At 45.6% G+C, this 17028-nt stretch overlaps 1 protein-coding gene across 1 annotated transcript in view; it reads left to right on the top strand.

Moving 5' to 3' along the window:
* Positions 1-17028, top strand: part of LOC136633179 (mitogen-activated protein kinase 14-like) — a 45325-nt gene that overhangs the window by 981 nt on the left and 27316 nt on the right. The window lies entirely within an intron of this gene.

Raw genomic sequence — 17028 nt, 5'->3', positions numbered from 1 at the left:
TGTGCGCAAGGCAAAACTCTGCAATTTTACTCTCGTTTTTAGCTGCAGGAACCTGCAGTGGGTTTTAGCGCACCCCATTATTGTAATGGGTGATGAGGTGTGCTGAACAGCCAAAGCTAGAACAGACTCTTCTCGAAAATCACGACACTGGAATGCGCCGGCCAGCGCCGCAATCTAACATATTTCTGCAAGGCCCCATTGACTTCAATGGGAGCGTTATACTGCCATTACCCTGGCGTTCAAAACACTGCGTTAATTGCGGTAAAAAAAAAGTGAGGGAGGCATTTTTGCTTTTGGCACCCCGCCGCGCTCTCACTAGCCATTGCAATTTTTCAGTCTTACAGGCTGCCCATCCTGAACCGACTCCAGCACAGGTATCTGGGTCCCTCTTCTGCCTGCAAGCGCATGCTGCTGCCTGCTCTGGGTGAGTCAAGCACTAAGGGCTCCTGCACACTGGTGAGAGCAATATCTGACCGTGAATCCCAGCCAGATATCGGCTGTCACAGCTGCAGCAGGAGATCACAATGTTCTCCCACTTTTTTCAAAGGGGCTGGTGCTGCTGCTGCCGCCAGCACCATTAACCTGTGGAAACCCCTGGATACGACAGCCTTGCCTCACTGTGGGACTGAAAGAATCCCCCGTCACAGCCGTGGCCAGGGACCGCAATCTTCTCCCACTGGTTTCAATGGGGCTGGCGCTGCTGCCACCGGCCCCAAAGGAAAACAATGTGTGGTATTGCAAAAAAGGAAGTGCTATGATGTATTTTCTTTTTTTTAAAGCAACATTGCAGGAGTGAAAATTTCGCAAATAAAATTGAAACAATTTAAAAGCATTGGTCTCATAATCTTGTGATTTCACTCACTCTTCCATCGCAAGAAAATTGTGCAATTTTCTTGCCATTTTAAAGGAGCCCTCAGGTTGAGTTTTCACACTAGGAGCTTTTGCGGAGACCAGTTTGCACTCCTTCTTGCATGCGCAAAACGCAGAGAATAGAACCCATTAATTTCAATGGATTCCCTCATATTCTGGGTTTGTGTGCTCTATTTACTCTATTTTCTTGACTATTAGAGCAGTTAGACTGTGGAACTCTCTGCCTGAGGACGTAGTGATGGCAAAATCCATAGAGGAGTTTAAAAGGGGACTTGATGTCTTTCTGGAGAGGAAGGACATTATAGGATATAAATCTTAGGTTAATTGTCAATCCGGGTATATAAGAAGGTAGGAACTATTAGGGGTTGATCCAGGGATTAGTCTGATTGCCATTAGGGAGTCGGGAAGGAATTTTTTTCCCCAAAAGGGTTAATTGGCTTCTGCCCTTGGGGTTTTTTTGCCTTCCTCTGGATCAACAAAACAGGAGGCTAAACAGGCTGGACTAGATGGACATTGTCTTCATTCAGCCTTACGAACTATGTTACTATTTGGGTGCAAAAATAAACACTTTTTTTGTGTGCATTTACGCACCCCAAGGCACTATGCGGATGCGCAAATGCACACCCCTTCCGCATGAAATTGTGCACTGAACTGTGTGATTTTTTGCGGTGTTAACCAATAACACTGGGGATTAGTTAGACAGCACAGACATTTCAATCGTGGTGCAGGTCTGTCCCGCAGCAATGTAAACGGGCCCAACAACGCAGAAAAGTGTAGTAAAATGAGCATATATGCACAATTAAGCCCCTTTAGAGCGCTATTACGGCACGCTCTCGCAAGCATATGTATGCCTACGCTCGTTTGCAGGAGCCCTTATGGTGCATCTATGGTCTTTTTGATGATCATGTTAATTGCACATCAAAAACGTCACTGAAAACCGCATATTTTTACCTCAAAATGGTAAGATTTTTGTGTTGCACTTTTCAGCTGATCGGCTTCTGTAGGGAAAGCACATTGAAATCGTGTTCTTCACCTGCGGAAGCTGATCAGCTGAAAACCACATTGAAAAACCATTGTGATTTGCAGTAAAAACTCATACGGTTTTCAGCAGCGATTATTGTTGTTCAGTTGATGAACATGCACCCCTAAATCACCATAGATGCACTGTAAGTGTGCGGATCCACACCAAAATGTGCACCGTCTGGTGCATTCTGGACTTGGTTTTTGAGGCAGATCTGCACGCTTTCAATTTAAAGGGGTGTTCCAGGGAGAATACTATTGTGGACCTATCCTCAGGATCTAGATATAGAACAACAAGATAAAGTGTCTGTGCTCCAGATATAGAGGGCTAATAAAATGCAAATCTAGGAGAGAGTGGACCTACTTGTCTGGTGTGGAGTCTGTCAGCAGGCAGGACTCCACGCTGTGAAGGTCCACTTCAACTTAATGTACTCCCTGCTGCTCTCCTAATTGTGATTCTCAGTGATTATAAGTTCGGGGTATACAGCCCCGGTGCATCCTCAGGATAGGTCATCAATAGTTGATTGGCTGGGGTCCGTCCGTTCGATCAGCTGTGCGGGCGCATGCTGTCAGCGCTGCAAATACACAGAAGTTGGAGCCGAAGTCTCCGCGCCGACTTCTATGTGGTGGCCGACACTTGTAACTGCAGGCACAGCTCATGTTTTCAATGTGAGCTGTGCCTGCAGTTACAAGCGCTGGCCACTACGGAGGTCGGCGCAGAGGCTTTCGCTGCTTCAGCTCTGACCTCTGTGTATTTGACAGCATGCGCCCGCTCAGCTGATCAGGGTCCCGAGTGACGGACCCCAGCCAATCAACTACTGATGACCTACCCTTAGGATAGATTATCAGTAGTATTTTTTTTTCCAAGGAAAATCCATTTAAACCTTTCCAATCCACTGTCTGACATCCTGATTGAAGGCTGCGCAGCTTCCGATGTCGGAAGATGACCGGCAGGGTATTCTTAGGTCGGGTTCACACACGCCGGAATCCCATTGGAAGTCTCGTGGTTTGGCCGCAGCAAAAAACGTGAGATTTCCGCCAGGAAAAGCGCTGCTTCAAAACCCATGGCACTTAGCCGCTGGTTTTGAAGTGGCCTGGCCGCTCGCTCTTCCGCTGCGGCCGGCGCTCCCATAGAGGAGAGTGCTGCCCCAGCGGAAGGAGGAAAAAAATGGAACATGCTGCGGCCGCCGAATCCGCAGCGCCGACTTCTGCCGGAATTTTCGTGGCAAATCCGCCCTGTGGACCCAGCCTTATTGTATGTTACTGGCCGCTCTGTCAGGGGCCTCTCCGGTATGTCCAATACCGCATTATTGACTCTAGCCAGCAGGTGGCACCATTACATAATGGCAGAAAGAGAAAAAACCCTAGGAAACCCAGAATCCAAAATTGGATTGCAGAGGGTTAAGTCTGCTGCAAAATCACATCAAAATATGCTGTACTTTTTTGGGGGGGCACATTTTTCCGCTATGGAAAATTTGTACAGATTCATTTATCTGTGAAGTATCCCAAGTGTGTAAATGCAGCCTAAAAATGCCAGCAGTCTACTAGTCTATTGTATACTTATCCTTACAGGAGTATTCTGGGCTTTTTCAACTACTGACCTATCTTCTGGCTGATTGGCTGGGTTCCGCTGCTCTGCATTGCCACTGATCAACTGATTGTCTGGACTGGATATTGTTATGGGTGGTCACCATCAGAAGTGTCATCGCTAGCTTAATTCCCGTTGAAATCAATGAGGCTGAAGTGCTTCTGTATGGCCCTGTCTGTGATAAAGGAACAGGAAATGTAATAGAAGGGCTGCGATCCCATTGATTTCAACGGGAATGAAGTCGCCAATGACACTTCTGGCAGTGAGCTGCAATGACTGTCTGGCCGCACTGCACTAAGAGCAGGCAAGAAGATCAGTTGATTGGTGGGGATCCCAAGCAGCAGGTTCCTGACGATCAACTAGTGGTGACCTATCCAGATAATAGGTCATCAGTTCGAATAGCCCTTTAACCCCTTAATGACATGGACTATTTTGGGCTTAAAGGGGTTGTCCCGTGAAAGCAAGTGGGGTTATATACTTCTGTATGGCCATATTAATGCACTTTGTAATATACATCGTGCATTAAATATGTGCCATACAGAAGTTATTCACTTACCTTCCCTGCGCTGGCGTCCCCGTCTCCATGGCTTCGTCTAATTTCAGTGTCTAATCTCCTGATTAGACGCGCTTGCGCAGATGGGTCTTCTCCCATCTCTTTGCTCCGGCACAAGCCGGCGTTCTGGCTCCGCCCCCTTGTACGCGTCATCGCATAGCTCCGCCCCGTCACATGTGCCGATTCCAGCCAATCAGGAGGCTGGAATCGGCAATGGAACACACAGAGCCCACGGTGCACCATGGGAGAAGACCTGCGGTCCACCGTGGGTGAAGATCCCGGCGGCCATCTTCGCAAGGTAAGTAAGAAGTCACTGGAGCGCGGGGATTTGGGTAAGTACTATCCTTTTTTTTTTTTTTTTTTAAACCCCTGCATCGGGTTTGTCTCGCGCCGAACAGGGGGGCTATTGAAAAAAAAAAAAAACGTTTCGGCGCGGGACAACCCCTTTAAGGATGCAACGAATTTTGGTGGATTTTCATCTCCATTTTTCAAAAGCCATAACTTTTTGACTTTTCTGCCGACACGGCTGTATAAGGACTTGTTTTTTGCTTGGCGAACTGTAGTTTTTGATAGTGCCATTTTTGGGTACATAGACTATATTGTAAAACTTTTAATTTTTTTTATGATAACAGAGAGAGAACGCATCAATTACAGCGTTAATCATGCAGCATAAATGAGACAATCCATTTTTTCTGCAGGTCGGTATGGTTACAACAATACCAATATTATTTTTTTTTTTATGGTTTTTTTTCCACTTTTTTGCAATAAAAACCCTTTTTTGGAAATCTTTTTATTTTTTTTCTCTATATCGCTGCATTCAAAGCCCTGTAACTTTTTTATTTTTCTATGTATGGAGCTCTATGAGGGCTTATTTTTTGTGAGACTAGCTGTAGTTTTTATTGGTACCATTTTGGGGAATATACGGCTTTTTTGATCACTTTTATTGCATTTTTTGGGAGGCAAAATGCTAAAAATTAGCATTTTGCCTCTCTTTTTGAGCTCTTTGCCGTACAAAATAGAGTGTTCAACTTTTTGTACATGTCGTTACGGATGCATCAATAACAAATATGTGGGATTTTAATTTTTTTTTAACCTTTTTTATGCTAATATTAGAAAAAGCACAATTTTTCTTTTTTTACACAACTTGGGTCCCTCTGAGGGACTTGCAACACTGTACTGATGATCGCTGTGATAAGGCATGGCAGGGCCACTGCCCTGCCATGCCTTATCACTTATACTGTGATCCCAGGCACTGGCAACACAGGACGCCAGATACTGGCGTCCTGTTGCCATGGCGACAGGCCGGGCTCTCTGCGATTATATCGCGAGAGCCTGGCAACTTCACAGAGGGAGCGCGCTCCCTCTGTGAACCCTTCCCATGCCGCTATCACTGACAGCGACTCCCGCTGCGGGATAGCGCAAGATCAGTCATGATCTCGCACTACATCTATGACGTAAGGGTACGTCATTTTGCGGGAAGTACCACCCTGCCATGACGTACCCTTACGTCATGGGGCAGGAAGGGGTTAAAGAAGTTTAAGTTAAACTTTTTTTGAATCCTGCTCCCCATGTATAAAAAATACTAAACCATACTTTAGTCGCCTCTCCCGGCATTTCACGACTCCAGCAACGCATTCTCGGGTTTGCCCTGTGACGTGTTGATGATTGCTGCGGCCCTTGTGCAGAACATGTCTGCAGAAGCCTGTTACATCCCATAAACTGTGTGACTACAGCCTATAAACACAGACCCCGTGCCAAGAATAAATCTCTATCACTGGAACTGCGGGAAGTGATTATAGGATTATTACTTTTATACGTTGGGAGCGGGTTTTTCAAGCTAATTTTTTTAACAAATTCCTATTCGAGGCTGACAGCACACAAACTTATTTGAATTGCGGAATCTGCGTTTGGCACCGGCGTGGACAATCCACTGTATTCTCCAGCTGGAAGGCATTAACTTCCCAGCTTCAAGCAGACGTGTGGATATGAATTGCGATTTCCACAAGCAGGAAAAGACAGCGCAGAACAGATTTTTTCAGAGAAGCACACACCATTGTCCATTGCAGTAGCCTGGATATTGGATACGGGCAGGTTCATTGCTCTCCCAAGCCAAGACAGCAGTATGCTGTACTGAAGGCATGGTTCTAAGCTCTCACCACCACAAAAGCACAAGAGAATGTAGTCTGGGCATTAACCCTTTGTATACAAGTGTTTTTCCAGTGGGTTGGGAAACTTTCTGACACAATCGCCTGCTTGTGGTCGTTTTTTCCACACAGCTGATACGCTATGCACCCGTGTGGGAAAAATGATCACATTCGTGATCGTCCACAAACACTCACAATTTGTTTAGGCAATGAATCACAGGGCTTCCACAGCAGAAATCCGCTTGCGAAATCTGACCCATTCGTGTGCAGGCGACCTAAGATGCTTAGGCTGGGTTCACGCAGGGTGGATTTGCTGCGGAAATTCCGTCCGGAATCCCAGACTTAGCCAGCCACGTGGACGAGATTTGTCAAAAATGTCTTCCATCGTGGCAAAGCCGGCACTGCTTCGCAGATTCCGCAGCATGTCAAATTTTTTTTTTCTGCGTTGGGTCCACACTCTCCTCTATAGGAACATTGGCTGCAATGGAAAAGCATGCGGCTAAGACGCTCCAAACCTTGCAGCTAAATCTTGCATCAATATGGATTTTTCATTGTGACACGTCCTATATTTGGGCGTGCGCTCGCATCGCATCGCCCATTGTTTACAATGGGACCAGCAGAAGCATTACACTGCGTGCTTAGGGCACACGAGTGCAATGGGAGTTTTCCCATTGAAAACAATGGGAACACTCAGTTGTGGCAGAGGATTGTTACTTCCCCGAAGTAATGTGAGGTGGTTTTGATCTACATATAGGTGTTACCTCTCAGTGTAATCCTGCCAGTGATGTAATGTCCCTTTTACACGGCTCGACAGACGCTTAAATGACAGCACGAACGCTGACTTCTTGCTATGGTCATCTGCATTCGTGCAGAGTGTTTTACTCTAAGACACCTCACTGCTGGATTGCTGGCTTCTTGCCTGCTTCTCGCTCAGACATCCTATGTGAAGCACTGAGCTGGGAACGATAACACAGAATGACAAGCCCACTATCCAGCGATTGGTTGATAAGCTGAAAACTGAGTTTTTTGTTTGTCCCCCCCGCATTCACACTGAACGATTATCGCTCAAATTTGTTTGTTTGAATTACTTTTGAGCAATGATCATTACATGTAAATGGGCCTTAAAGGGGTTGTCCTGCGCCGCAAGATAACATTTTTTTTTTTTTGCCCAGTCCCCCAGTACCTGTAAAGGAAAACCGCTGACATGTGTTATTTAAAAAAAGAAATCCCTTACCTGAATCCCCGTTCAGCAACTTGAAAAAATCTTCTGTCTAAGATGGCTGCCACTGGTCTTCTCCCACAGTGCACCACGGGTCTTCTCCCATGGTGCACTGTGGATGCTCTTGTGCTGTCTGCGTTCCACTGCCGATTCCAGCCACCTCATTGGCTGATCGGCACCCTGTGACGGGGGCGGAGCTATGCGATGACGCTGAGAAGGGGGAGGAGCCAGGACGCAGCTCGTGAGCCCGGACCATCCAGAAGAGGATTCCTCTCTGCGCAAGCCCGACTGTTCGTGCGACCAGAGAAGAAGATTGATCGTCGCCATGGAGACGGGGACGCCAGCACCAGAGGGGGTAAGTGTATAACTTCTGTAAGATTTCCGGGCTATGTATCACTATGGGAGCTGCAGAGCACAATGCTACAAGCTGTGACACTGTGCTCTGCCTGCACAGACCCACAGAGAACAAAGCAAGGGCTTTGAAAAACCAGCAGAAGATATTGCCGATATGCCGGCAATCTCCTGCTTTGTTTACAGGTTGCCATAGAGACCATCGGCTTGTCAGAAGCAAGCCGATGGTCTCTGTGGCAGGGAGAGCTTGGTGCTTGGCTGTGAGAGGACATCTAGGCACCAGCTCTTACAGCAGAGATCAGAGAAAACCTCCGATCTCTGCTGTGTTAACCCTTTCCATGCTGCAGTCTATGTGACTGCAGCATGTAAAGGGCTGTCACCATGGGACCCCCCTCCAGAATGTGATCAGGGAGTCCTGATGGGTCTCTGTGGAAGTCCCCTAAAGGGACAATAAATAAATAAATTAAATAAATAAAATAAAAATTAAAAAAAAAAAAAAAAAAAAAAAGGTTCAAAATTATAAAAACGCTTGTCTCCCTTTACTTTGTAAAAAATCAAAAATACAATCACACATGTGGTATCCTTGTGCGTCGTAATGACCCAGAGAAGGAAGTTAATACATTATTTAACCCCTTAATGGCATGGCCCCTTTTTTTCGTTTTTCCCCATTTCTTTTTTTCCTCCCCCCTGTTTAAAAAAATCACAACTTGTCCCGCAAAAAACAAGCCCTTATATGGCCATGTCAATGGAAAAATGAAAAAGTTATGGCTCTTGAGACGCAACTGCAAAATTAGTTGAAATTCAATGATTAGACCATTTTATAAAACCTGCCCTGGTGGGCACGACAGGGTGGTAGGAAACCCGCCACTCAAGGGGTTAATGCACGATGTATATTACAAAGTGCATTAATATGGCCATACAGAAGTGCTTAACCCCACTTGCTGTCGCGGGACAACCCCTTTAATACGGTGGTGAGCAGCACTATGGGGAGCCAGAGATAATATATTTATCTCCACAGACAGAGAGGGACTAAAAGACCTGTAGGGGAAGGAATAGGTAAGCAGAAGTAGGGAAGAGGTAAGGAGTATAATGAATATGGATTGAGATGATAAATGGACTTGGGTGTGTAAATAAGGAGATGGTGGACAAAGTCTCCATGGGGCAAGCAAAAGCCTGTTGGTTTTGGTTATGACCCCCACTGAAGTAAAACATAACTTTTATCATAAGTGAAATCTACAATGAAAATATTAAAATTGCAAGACTCTTGCAGCTCCTATAGACTAAAGTATTCATAGATCATGCTATAATGATATGGAAATTGGGAGGCCACTGTTATGTTCGTGCAGGGGTATGGATCAAGACCTACATGATCGTAATATTCTTCCCTTAAGGTTTGAATCTAGAAACTCTGGACCAGACACAGATCACCAAACGTGAAAAATACAAGTGGTACAAGTGGAGGGGTACAAGTATTTGGCCAAATGCAAAAGAATTTTCAGATAAAATAAGCATTTCAAGATGGTTGCGCAGGACCTTTTTTGAATAGAAAATTAAAGGGGTTGTCTTGCGCCGAAACGTTTTTTTTTTTTTTTTTCCAATAGGCTCGAGACAAACCCAAAGGATGGGTTAAAAAAAAAAGATATTACTTACCCGAATCCCTGCTCTGCAACGACTTCCTTCTCCAAGATGGCCGCCGGGATCTTCACCCACAATGCACCGCGGGTCTTCTCCCATGGTGCATCGTGGGCTCTGTGCGGTCCATTGCCGATTCCAGCCTCCTGATTGGCTAGAATCGGCACACGGGGCGGAGCTACGATGACGATGCGGGACCAGCTCTCTGGCACGAGCGGGCCCATTCACAAGGCAGAAGACGGGACTGCGCAAGCGCGTCTAAAAACGCCAGATGACAGCGAATTTAGACGGATCCATGGCGACGGGGACACTAGCAACGGAGCAGGTAAGTGAATAACTTCTGTATGGCTCATAATTAATGCACGATGTATATTACAAAGTGCATTAATATGGCCATACAGAAGTGTATAGACCCACTTGCTGCCGCGAGACAACCCCTTTAACATATCATGTAATAACACAAGCTGGAACAATTCTGGCCAACTCTTACTACATCTCACGCCTAACTTCTATGGTGTCTAATACCTTTGGATAAGGATATAGATTAAGTACCTGAAGCAGACTATGGCCTTTTCTACTGTGGGGTAAAAATTGCCCCATCTAAGGTTGTGGGCCCAATCAATAGGTTTTCGATAGAGATGTCTGTATTGAGTTGTTTAAAATTTTTATGTTGTCCAAAAAGTTGATTTCTGTATGAGTAGCTTAAGATCAGGTTTATGGTGGGGTGAAATGCATTGAGTCATGGAGACTTAGTTCTTGTTTGGAGTTGGTCCTGAGGATTGACATCATCATTGTAGCCAAAACAGTCATGAAGAGGTTGGCATATTGCGGTGCCAAAGGAGAAAGTTGTATTTGAAGATTTAATTTTTTTATTTTTTTTTTTAAACAGATTCAGAGACAATCCCATTGGCCCCAAGGTGTACCTGGCAATCGTCCATCCTCATGTGGGATATTTGAATATAAGGATTCCACATCCATGGAGGCCAGGATGGCACCATCAGGGGAGGGGGGGACCTATGGTTGACAGTTTGTTCAGTAGGTCAGTGGTATCTTGCAAGTAGCTGGTTGTGTTGAGATTTTTTTCAGTAAGGGTTCCCACGCCTGAGATAATTGGCCTTTTTGCAGTTATAGATGGCGCATCTTTCCTGCAAATTGGATGTTAAATGTTTCTCTTTTTTTCTGTTTATCCAGTATAGTAGATTGCACTGCATGTCTAAAAGAATCTATATATTTGTCCAAAGTGGTATTGCAACCAGGTGGGGGTGTCCAATCAGATTTCTTCTTGGCCCCTTGTTTCTCCTGTGTTCGGGTTCTTGAAAGTCCTGTCATCTTTGTCATGGAAGAACTCTTTCAGTCTTAAGGCCCATTTACACGCCATGATGATCGCTCAAAATTTGCTCAAACAATGTATTTAGAGATGCTGGAGAGCTGATAGCAGGGACCGCATGCTGTGTTATCCATGGGAGCACTGATTACATTGTATTCAGCTTGCAGCCCCACAGCAGTACAAGGAGCTGTATACAGAGAACAGACCACCTGCTATTCTCTGCATGTAGCTCCCGGAGGCTCATTTACATGCAAATTAAGGTAATGCAGACTTTCCCCAAAGATATGCCCTACCCTGGTTTTTAAGGGGCGGGGATGCCATTGAAATATAAGCCCTTTCCTGAAAATAAGCCCTAGCTAAACTACATAAACCTAAAACTAAATGACATCACTGAATGGCTGTAATTGGCTCATCGAGTGTCGGCTCCAATTGGCGCTCATGATCCAATCACAGCGCTTGCTTGCTGGAGGCGGGGCATTTAAAGCCCGTCACCAGGAAGAGAGTGCTGTGTCAACTCTGAGGATTACACTGTAGCCTGCCGGAGACTAGCACGAGGGACCTAGAGGCCGCGGATCAGGTGAGTATAGTGCATTAGTGCCCATTAGCAGCTTATGGAAAACGACTGCTAAAACTGTCAATCTCCCTAGCTCTTGAACACATTTTGAATAGAGATGAGCGAGCATACTCGCTAAGGACAATTGCTTGAGCGAGCATTGTCCTTAGCGAGTACCTGCCCGCTTGGAAGAAAAGGTTCGGGGAGCGGCAGGGGAGAGCAGGGGGGAACAGAGGGGAGATTTGTCTCCCTCTTTCCCCGCTCCCCCCTGCTCACGCCTGCAACTCACCGCTCACCCGCGACGGCACCCGAACCTTTTCTTCCGAGCGGGCAGGTACTCGCTAAGGACAATGCTCGCTCGAGCAATTGTCCTTAGCGAGTATGCTCGCTCATCTCTAATTTTGAACGATCATTTTTGCGTGTAAATGGGCCTGTACTTTCCTGTAGGCACAGTAGAGGTATCGCGTGATTACGCATCACCGCCCCGCCGGTCACGTCCTCCCAAACTGCCAGCGCGTCATGTGCTGTACAGTGCATACGCGTGCTCGAGGGACAGAACTACCTTGGCTAGATCTGGGAGGTGAGTATGGGGACTTTCAGGGGCGCCGTGGCAGACCCCGCCGCTATATTCCGCTAGCGAAGTCCGCCATGGCTCTGGGCATGAGGCCTAACTGGAAAACTAACCCCTGACCCTAGCCCGCCAGGCAAAAATCACTTAAAATGCTGCAAGGACCTTCAGGAATTCAGCCAATATGGAGCTAGGGGTGTGACAGGCATTTCTCCATGCAAGCCCTGTCAAACCCCTAGTTTCCTGGTGGTGACAAGATACAATAATGCCAAACCACATATGATTTCTTCTGATGCTCAGATAGTGCCCTATAGTTAATACATTTATGTAGGGGAGGTGAGTGATGACTGTCCCAAAGGGGGAAATTAGTTGCTGTAGATTTCTGAAAATAATCCGTGCTAATTTTACTTCTGGGACCTGGGTCCAGTGGTTGTCAAATCAAGAAAATGTACAGGGAATTCATGAAACTAAAAAGTGAATTTCATGCTTAAGGAATTGTGATTGAGTTTATCCATGAATGCAATAAAATTGGTGACCTCCCCAACCCATATGGCCTTTATATAACGGCACCAGAAGAGGATATGTTTGTTGTAATATGTCCTAATCAGAAGAACGGTGGTGGCCTCCCACCTCCCTAAGAACAGGTTAGCATAAGTACATGCTCAAATTGCCTCCATGGCTGTACCATGGTTCTGTAGCAAGATTGTCCCATTGAATAGAAAATAGTATTAACCCAAGCGGAAATGGAGTAGACTCCCAAGAAACTGATTATGCACATAATAATGGTTACCTAGTGTAGACAGGAAATGTATTACTCCAATGCTTCGATTATGTCTAATAATAGTATACAGACTGTCAACAGCCACACTTGCCAATAAGGTGTCTTCAGGGATACTGATGTCATGAATTTTTTTGATGGTATCTCTGCTGTCACAATCTACTATTCTGACATCAAGAGTCATACAGGCGCAAATGGTGGATTCCATTCCTATCCCTTCACAGGCACTAAACTCTTGCACAGTCATAAACTCCTCTCTTCCTCTGGTCTTTTCTTTTTTTTTTTGGCCCTGCTGCAATGCAAATGGATAAACAGCCCTCAAATGACACACTTGTTAGCTGCTCACACCGTCCCCTGGTGGAGTCTCTTCAAAGTAGTGAATTGGGTCTGCTCAAATGGTGTCGCTAGTGCCAAGGTCTGGGTAGTCATGTGGAAGGTCAATAAGGCATGCACCAGCAAAAGTGATGGAATCAATGGAAGAGTAACGAATCTGAGAGAGATCAGGATGTCTAACAAAAAGATAGTCAATCCTTGAGTAGACAATGTGCACTGGGGAATAATGCGTGTAATCTCTCCCATGATGGCAAAATCCATATAGGAGTTTAAGATGGGGCTAGATGCCTTCCTAGAGTGCTACGATATTACAGGATATAGACATTAGGTGTCCAACAGGGTTGATTATCTCAAATGTTGATCCAGGGATTACTCTGGCTGCCAATATTTAGTCAGGAAGGATTTTTTTTTTCTTCCGAATGAGCTAAATTATCTCATTGGGCTTTTTTTGCCTTCCTCTGTGCCAACAAGGATGGGGAAGTTGAAACAGGCTGATTCAGCCTAACATACTATGTTACTATCTGCGTAGATCGTGTAGCCCGACGTCTATTAACTGATGTGACTGGAGGAGGCGTATAATGCATGTAGGATAGGAGAAAGCTAAGTGGGATGCTCCCTGCGAGATGTCTAAGAGGGGTTCAAGTGCTAGATTAAAATTACCTACAGCCAATAGGGTTCCCTCAAAAACACTACTTTTGCTAGACTGTCGTCTAAAGCAGCCAACAGGCTAGAATTTGGTAAGTATACGTTGAGCAAAGGTGCAACCCACCCTTAACCCCTTCCCTCCACAAGACGTAAGGGTACGCCATGGCAGCGGGGTACTTCCTGCAACTGGACGTACCCTTGATCTCGTGCTATCCAGCAGCAGGAGCTGTCTGTCACTTATAGCCGGCCTCCTGCTGCAACAGTGGGATTGCATCAGAGATGCGACCCCCCCCCCCCCCCCCCGCTGTTATCTCCTGCCCTTATATCAAGAAAGAGCAGAGATTCAGCAGCACACTCTATACCTCCAGTCATAAATATGTAAAGGCTTCACAGAGGGAGCGCGCTCCCTCTCTGATGTAATCACAGAGAGCCCGGCTAGTTGCCTTGGTAACAGGATGCCATTTACAGGTGTCCTGTGTTACTACTGCCTATGATCTCTCCTGCAATGCCTTATCGCATGTTATAGCGAAGCCCTGCAATGCCTTATCATAGTGATCATCGGTGCTGTGATGCAAGTCCACTTAGAGGGAGACAAATGGTGGTTAAAAAAAAAAGTACAACAGAAAAACACGTACAATAAGTTGAACACCCTTTTTATCCTGCACAGCAAAAAGCATGAAAAAAAACCTAAATTTGAGGCAAAATGTGAATTTTTAGCATTTTACCCTCCCAAAAAAGCAATAAGTGATCAAAAGCCATATGTACCCCAAAATGGTACCAATAAAAATTACAGCTTGTCTCGCAAAAAATAAGCCCTCATAGAGCTCCATCCATTGAGAAAAAAGGTAATATAGGACTTTGAATGCAGCGATTTTAGTAAAAAAAATAACATTTCCAAAAAAGGGTTTTTAGTGCAGAAAAGGGGAAAACCTAAAAAAATAAAGAATATTGGTATTGTTGTAATCGCACCGACCCATAGAAAAATGTGTTGTCACTTATGCTGCATGATTATCTCTGTAAAAAAGAAAAAAAAATCTCTGGCAGAATTAATGTGTTTTCTCTTCCTGCTATCATAAAAAAATTAAGTTTTACAATCTAGTCTAAGTACCCAAAAAATGGCACCAATAAAAACTACAGTTCGCGAGGCAAAAAGCAAGCCCTTATACGGCCGCGTCGACGGGAAAATAAAAGTTATGGCTTTTCAAAAATCGAGATGAAAATCTGCCAAAATTGGTTGCGTCGTTAGGCCCAAAATACGTCATGTCCTTATGTCATTAACAAATAAGAATAGTCCCTCCCTGTCTGACAGTTATTCAGTTCCCATGGATCCTGCACAGGACATCCCTTGGTGCATCCCTTGCATTTTATTTAACGTAATCTCAGGCCTTCTTTGTTCCCCAGTATATCTGTCCCACCAGCAGGGTGTTTAATAAATCCTCTAAGGCCTCATGTCCACGGGGAAAATCAAATCTGCTCCGGATTTGTAACGCGGATTTGGGCCGCGGATGCAGTGCGGATGAGCTTAAAATAGTATTTTATTGCATGCGGATGACACGCGGATGCGTTTTTTTTCACGCGTGTATGCACGCGGATGGCATTTTTGCATCTGCGCGTGAAAAAAAATGCAAGGCCACTGAAAAAGAAGCCAAACTTGTAATCCGCATGCAGATTTCACGCACCCAAATAAATGGCATTTAACACCCGCAGCGGATTTCCCGCACCCCATAGAGATCAATGGGGCCATCCGGAGCGTGATCCGCACCTAAATGGAGCATGTCCATTTTTTTTCATGCTCCATGATTTTTCTAATTCACATTTATTGACCATCCGCGGGTATTTAGCTACCCGCGGGTGGTCAATGCATTCCTATGGGGCGCGGATCCGCGCGCGGGTGATCTGCTGCGGATTTTAATTATTATTTTCCCCGTGGACATGAGGCCTTACTCCTGCTTCTGTCCTCAGCAGTGCACTGTCAGGAAAAGCTGTTCTATTCTGCAGACGACTTCTCCTCACAGTGTACCTGCTCACCACCAGACCCAATGCGCAGTCGGCGGGGACTCTGTGGATCAAATTGTGACAAACTACTGCACCAATGTACTGACATCCTAACAATGCATCTGATCCCGCAGTGAGTGTGCTGTAAGGGGAAAAAAGCTTTCTGCAGAATAGAATTGCTTTTTCTGATACAGCGCACTACCGGGGACAGCGGCAAAAGCTAGATGATTTATAGAACGAACACATTGGGGGATGCAGGAGGACAGAGATTAAATAAAATAAAATGCAGTTATTTAATAAAATGGAACTAAATACAGTGGCTCAAAAGTTTGTTCTAGAGAGAACAGTAGACCTAGCTGGATAGAGCTCCCTTTATTGCTATGCAGTGAAGGATTTCTCAGCTAGCTGCACAGCTCTAGGGGTTTTGTAAAATGTACATTATAGGCTGATAAAAACTTTTGTAAGAATGCTTAAAATCGTCTGTTCTGTACACATAAATAAAAAATAGCTTTTTTTTTTCCCCTTTCCCTTTAAAAGCATTCTATATTACACGCATATCAGAATCTTTCCTTTTTAAGGCTGGATGCACATGGGCTTATGCGTTTTACGTTCGCCCGCCGTCGACAAAAAAAGCCTGTGAATGGCTGCACAAATCTAACGTTTGTGCGTCCATTCAGGCGGCATATACGCTGAGCTCGCAATGCCATTGGGCACAGTGAGACAATTTAGCTCTGCTAAGCGGTCTTCCCTCCCCTTCACCGGCTTTCTGCAAGGGAAGGGGCAGGAACTAGTGTGCTAAGCTCCTGCCCCCTCCCATTGCAAATCGCCAGCAAGGGGCGGAGAGGAAGAGGGAAGAGGGTGGGAGATTAGCAGTCACTCCCACCTCCCTTCTCCAGCAGCTGTCATGATGGGGCATGATGGATTCAATCGAATATTAGAAAATCCTAAGCGAAAACGTCCTGCCTTCTGTCAGAGTGCCTCACTTGAATCCCATAGAAAATGTTTGGGATTTGAAGAAGGCGGTTGTAGTGCACAAACCTAAGGATATTAGTCATGTGGAGGTCATTGAGATTCCTCAGGAACGCTGTCAGAAGCTGGTATATGGCTGTGCATAACATTTGCAGCAGATAACAGCAAAAAGGTTCTTGACAAAGTACTAGAGATGCTTGTCATTAACCCCTTCCCACTCCAGGGCGTAAGTTTACGTCCTGGCAGCGGGGTACTTCCCGCAACAGGGCGTAAACTTGCGTCCTGGGGATAGCGCGAGATCACTTAAAATCTTGCGCTATCCCACAGCGGGAGCCGGCTGTCAGTCATAGCCGGCCTCCCGCTACAACAGCAGGGGTGCATCGAAGATGCGCCCCCTCCCCTGGCCGTCCATAACGACACGTACAAGAAGTTGCACATGCTTTTGACTGCACGGAAAAAAGTGTTAACAAAACGCTAAAAAAC

Source organism: Eleutherodactylus coqui, chromosome 1 (assembly GCF_035609145.1).
Source record: "Eleutherodactylus coqui strain aEleCoq1 chromosome 1, aEleCoq1.hap1, whole genome shotgun sequence".
In the NCBI taxonomy this organism is placed as follows: domain Eukaryota; kingdom Metazoa; phylum Chordata; class Amphibia; order Anura; family Eleutherodactylidae; genus Eleutherodactylus; species Eleutherodactylus coqui.
Note: the sequence above shows the minus strand (reverse complement) of the source record. Positions and strands in the feature narration are given on the sequence as shown.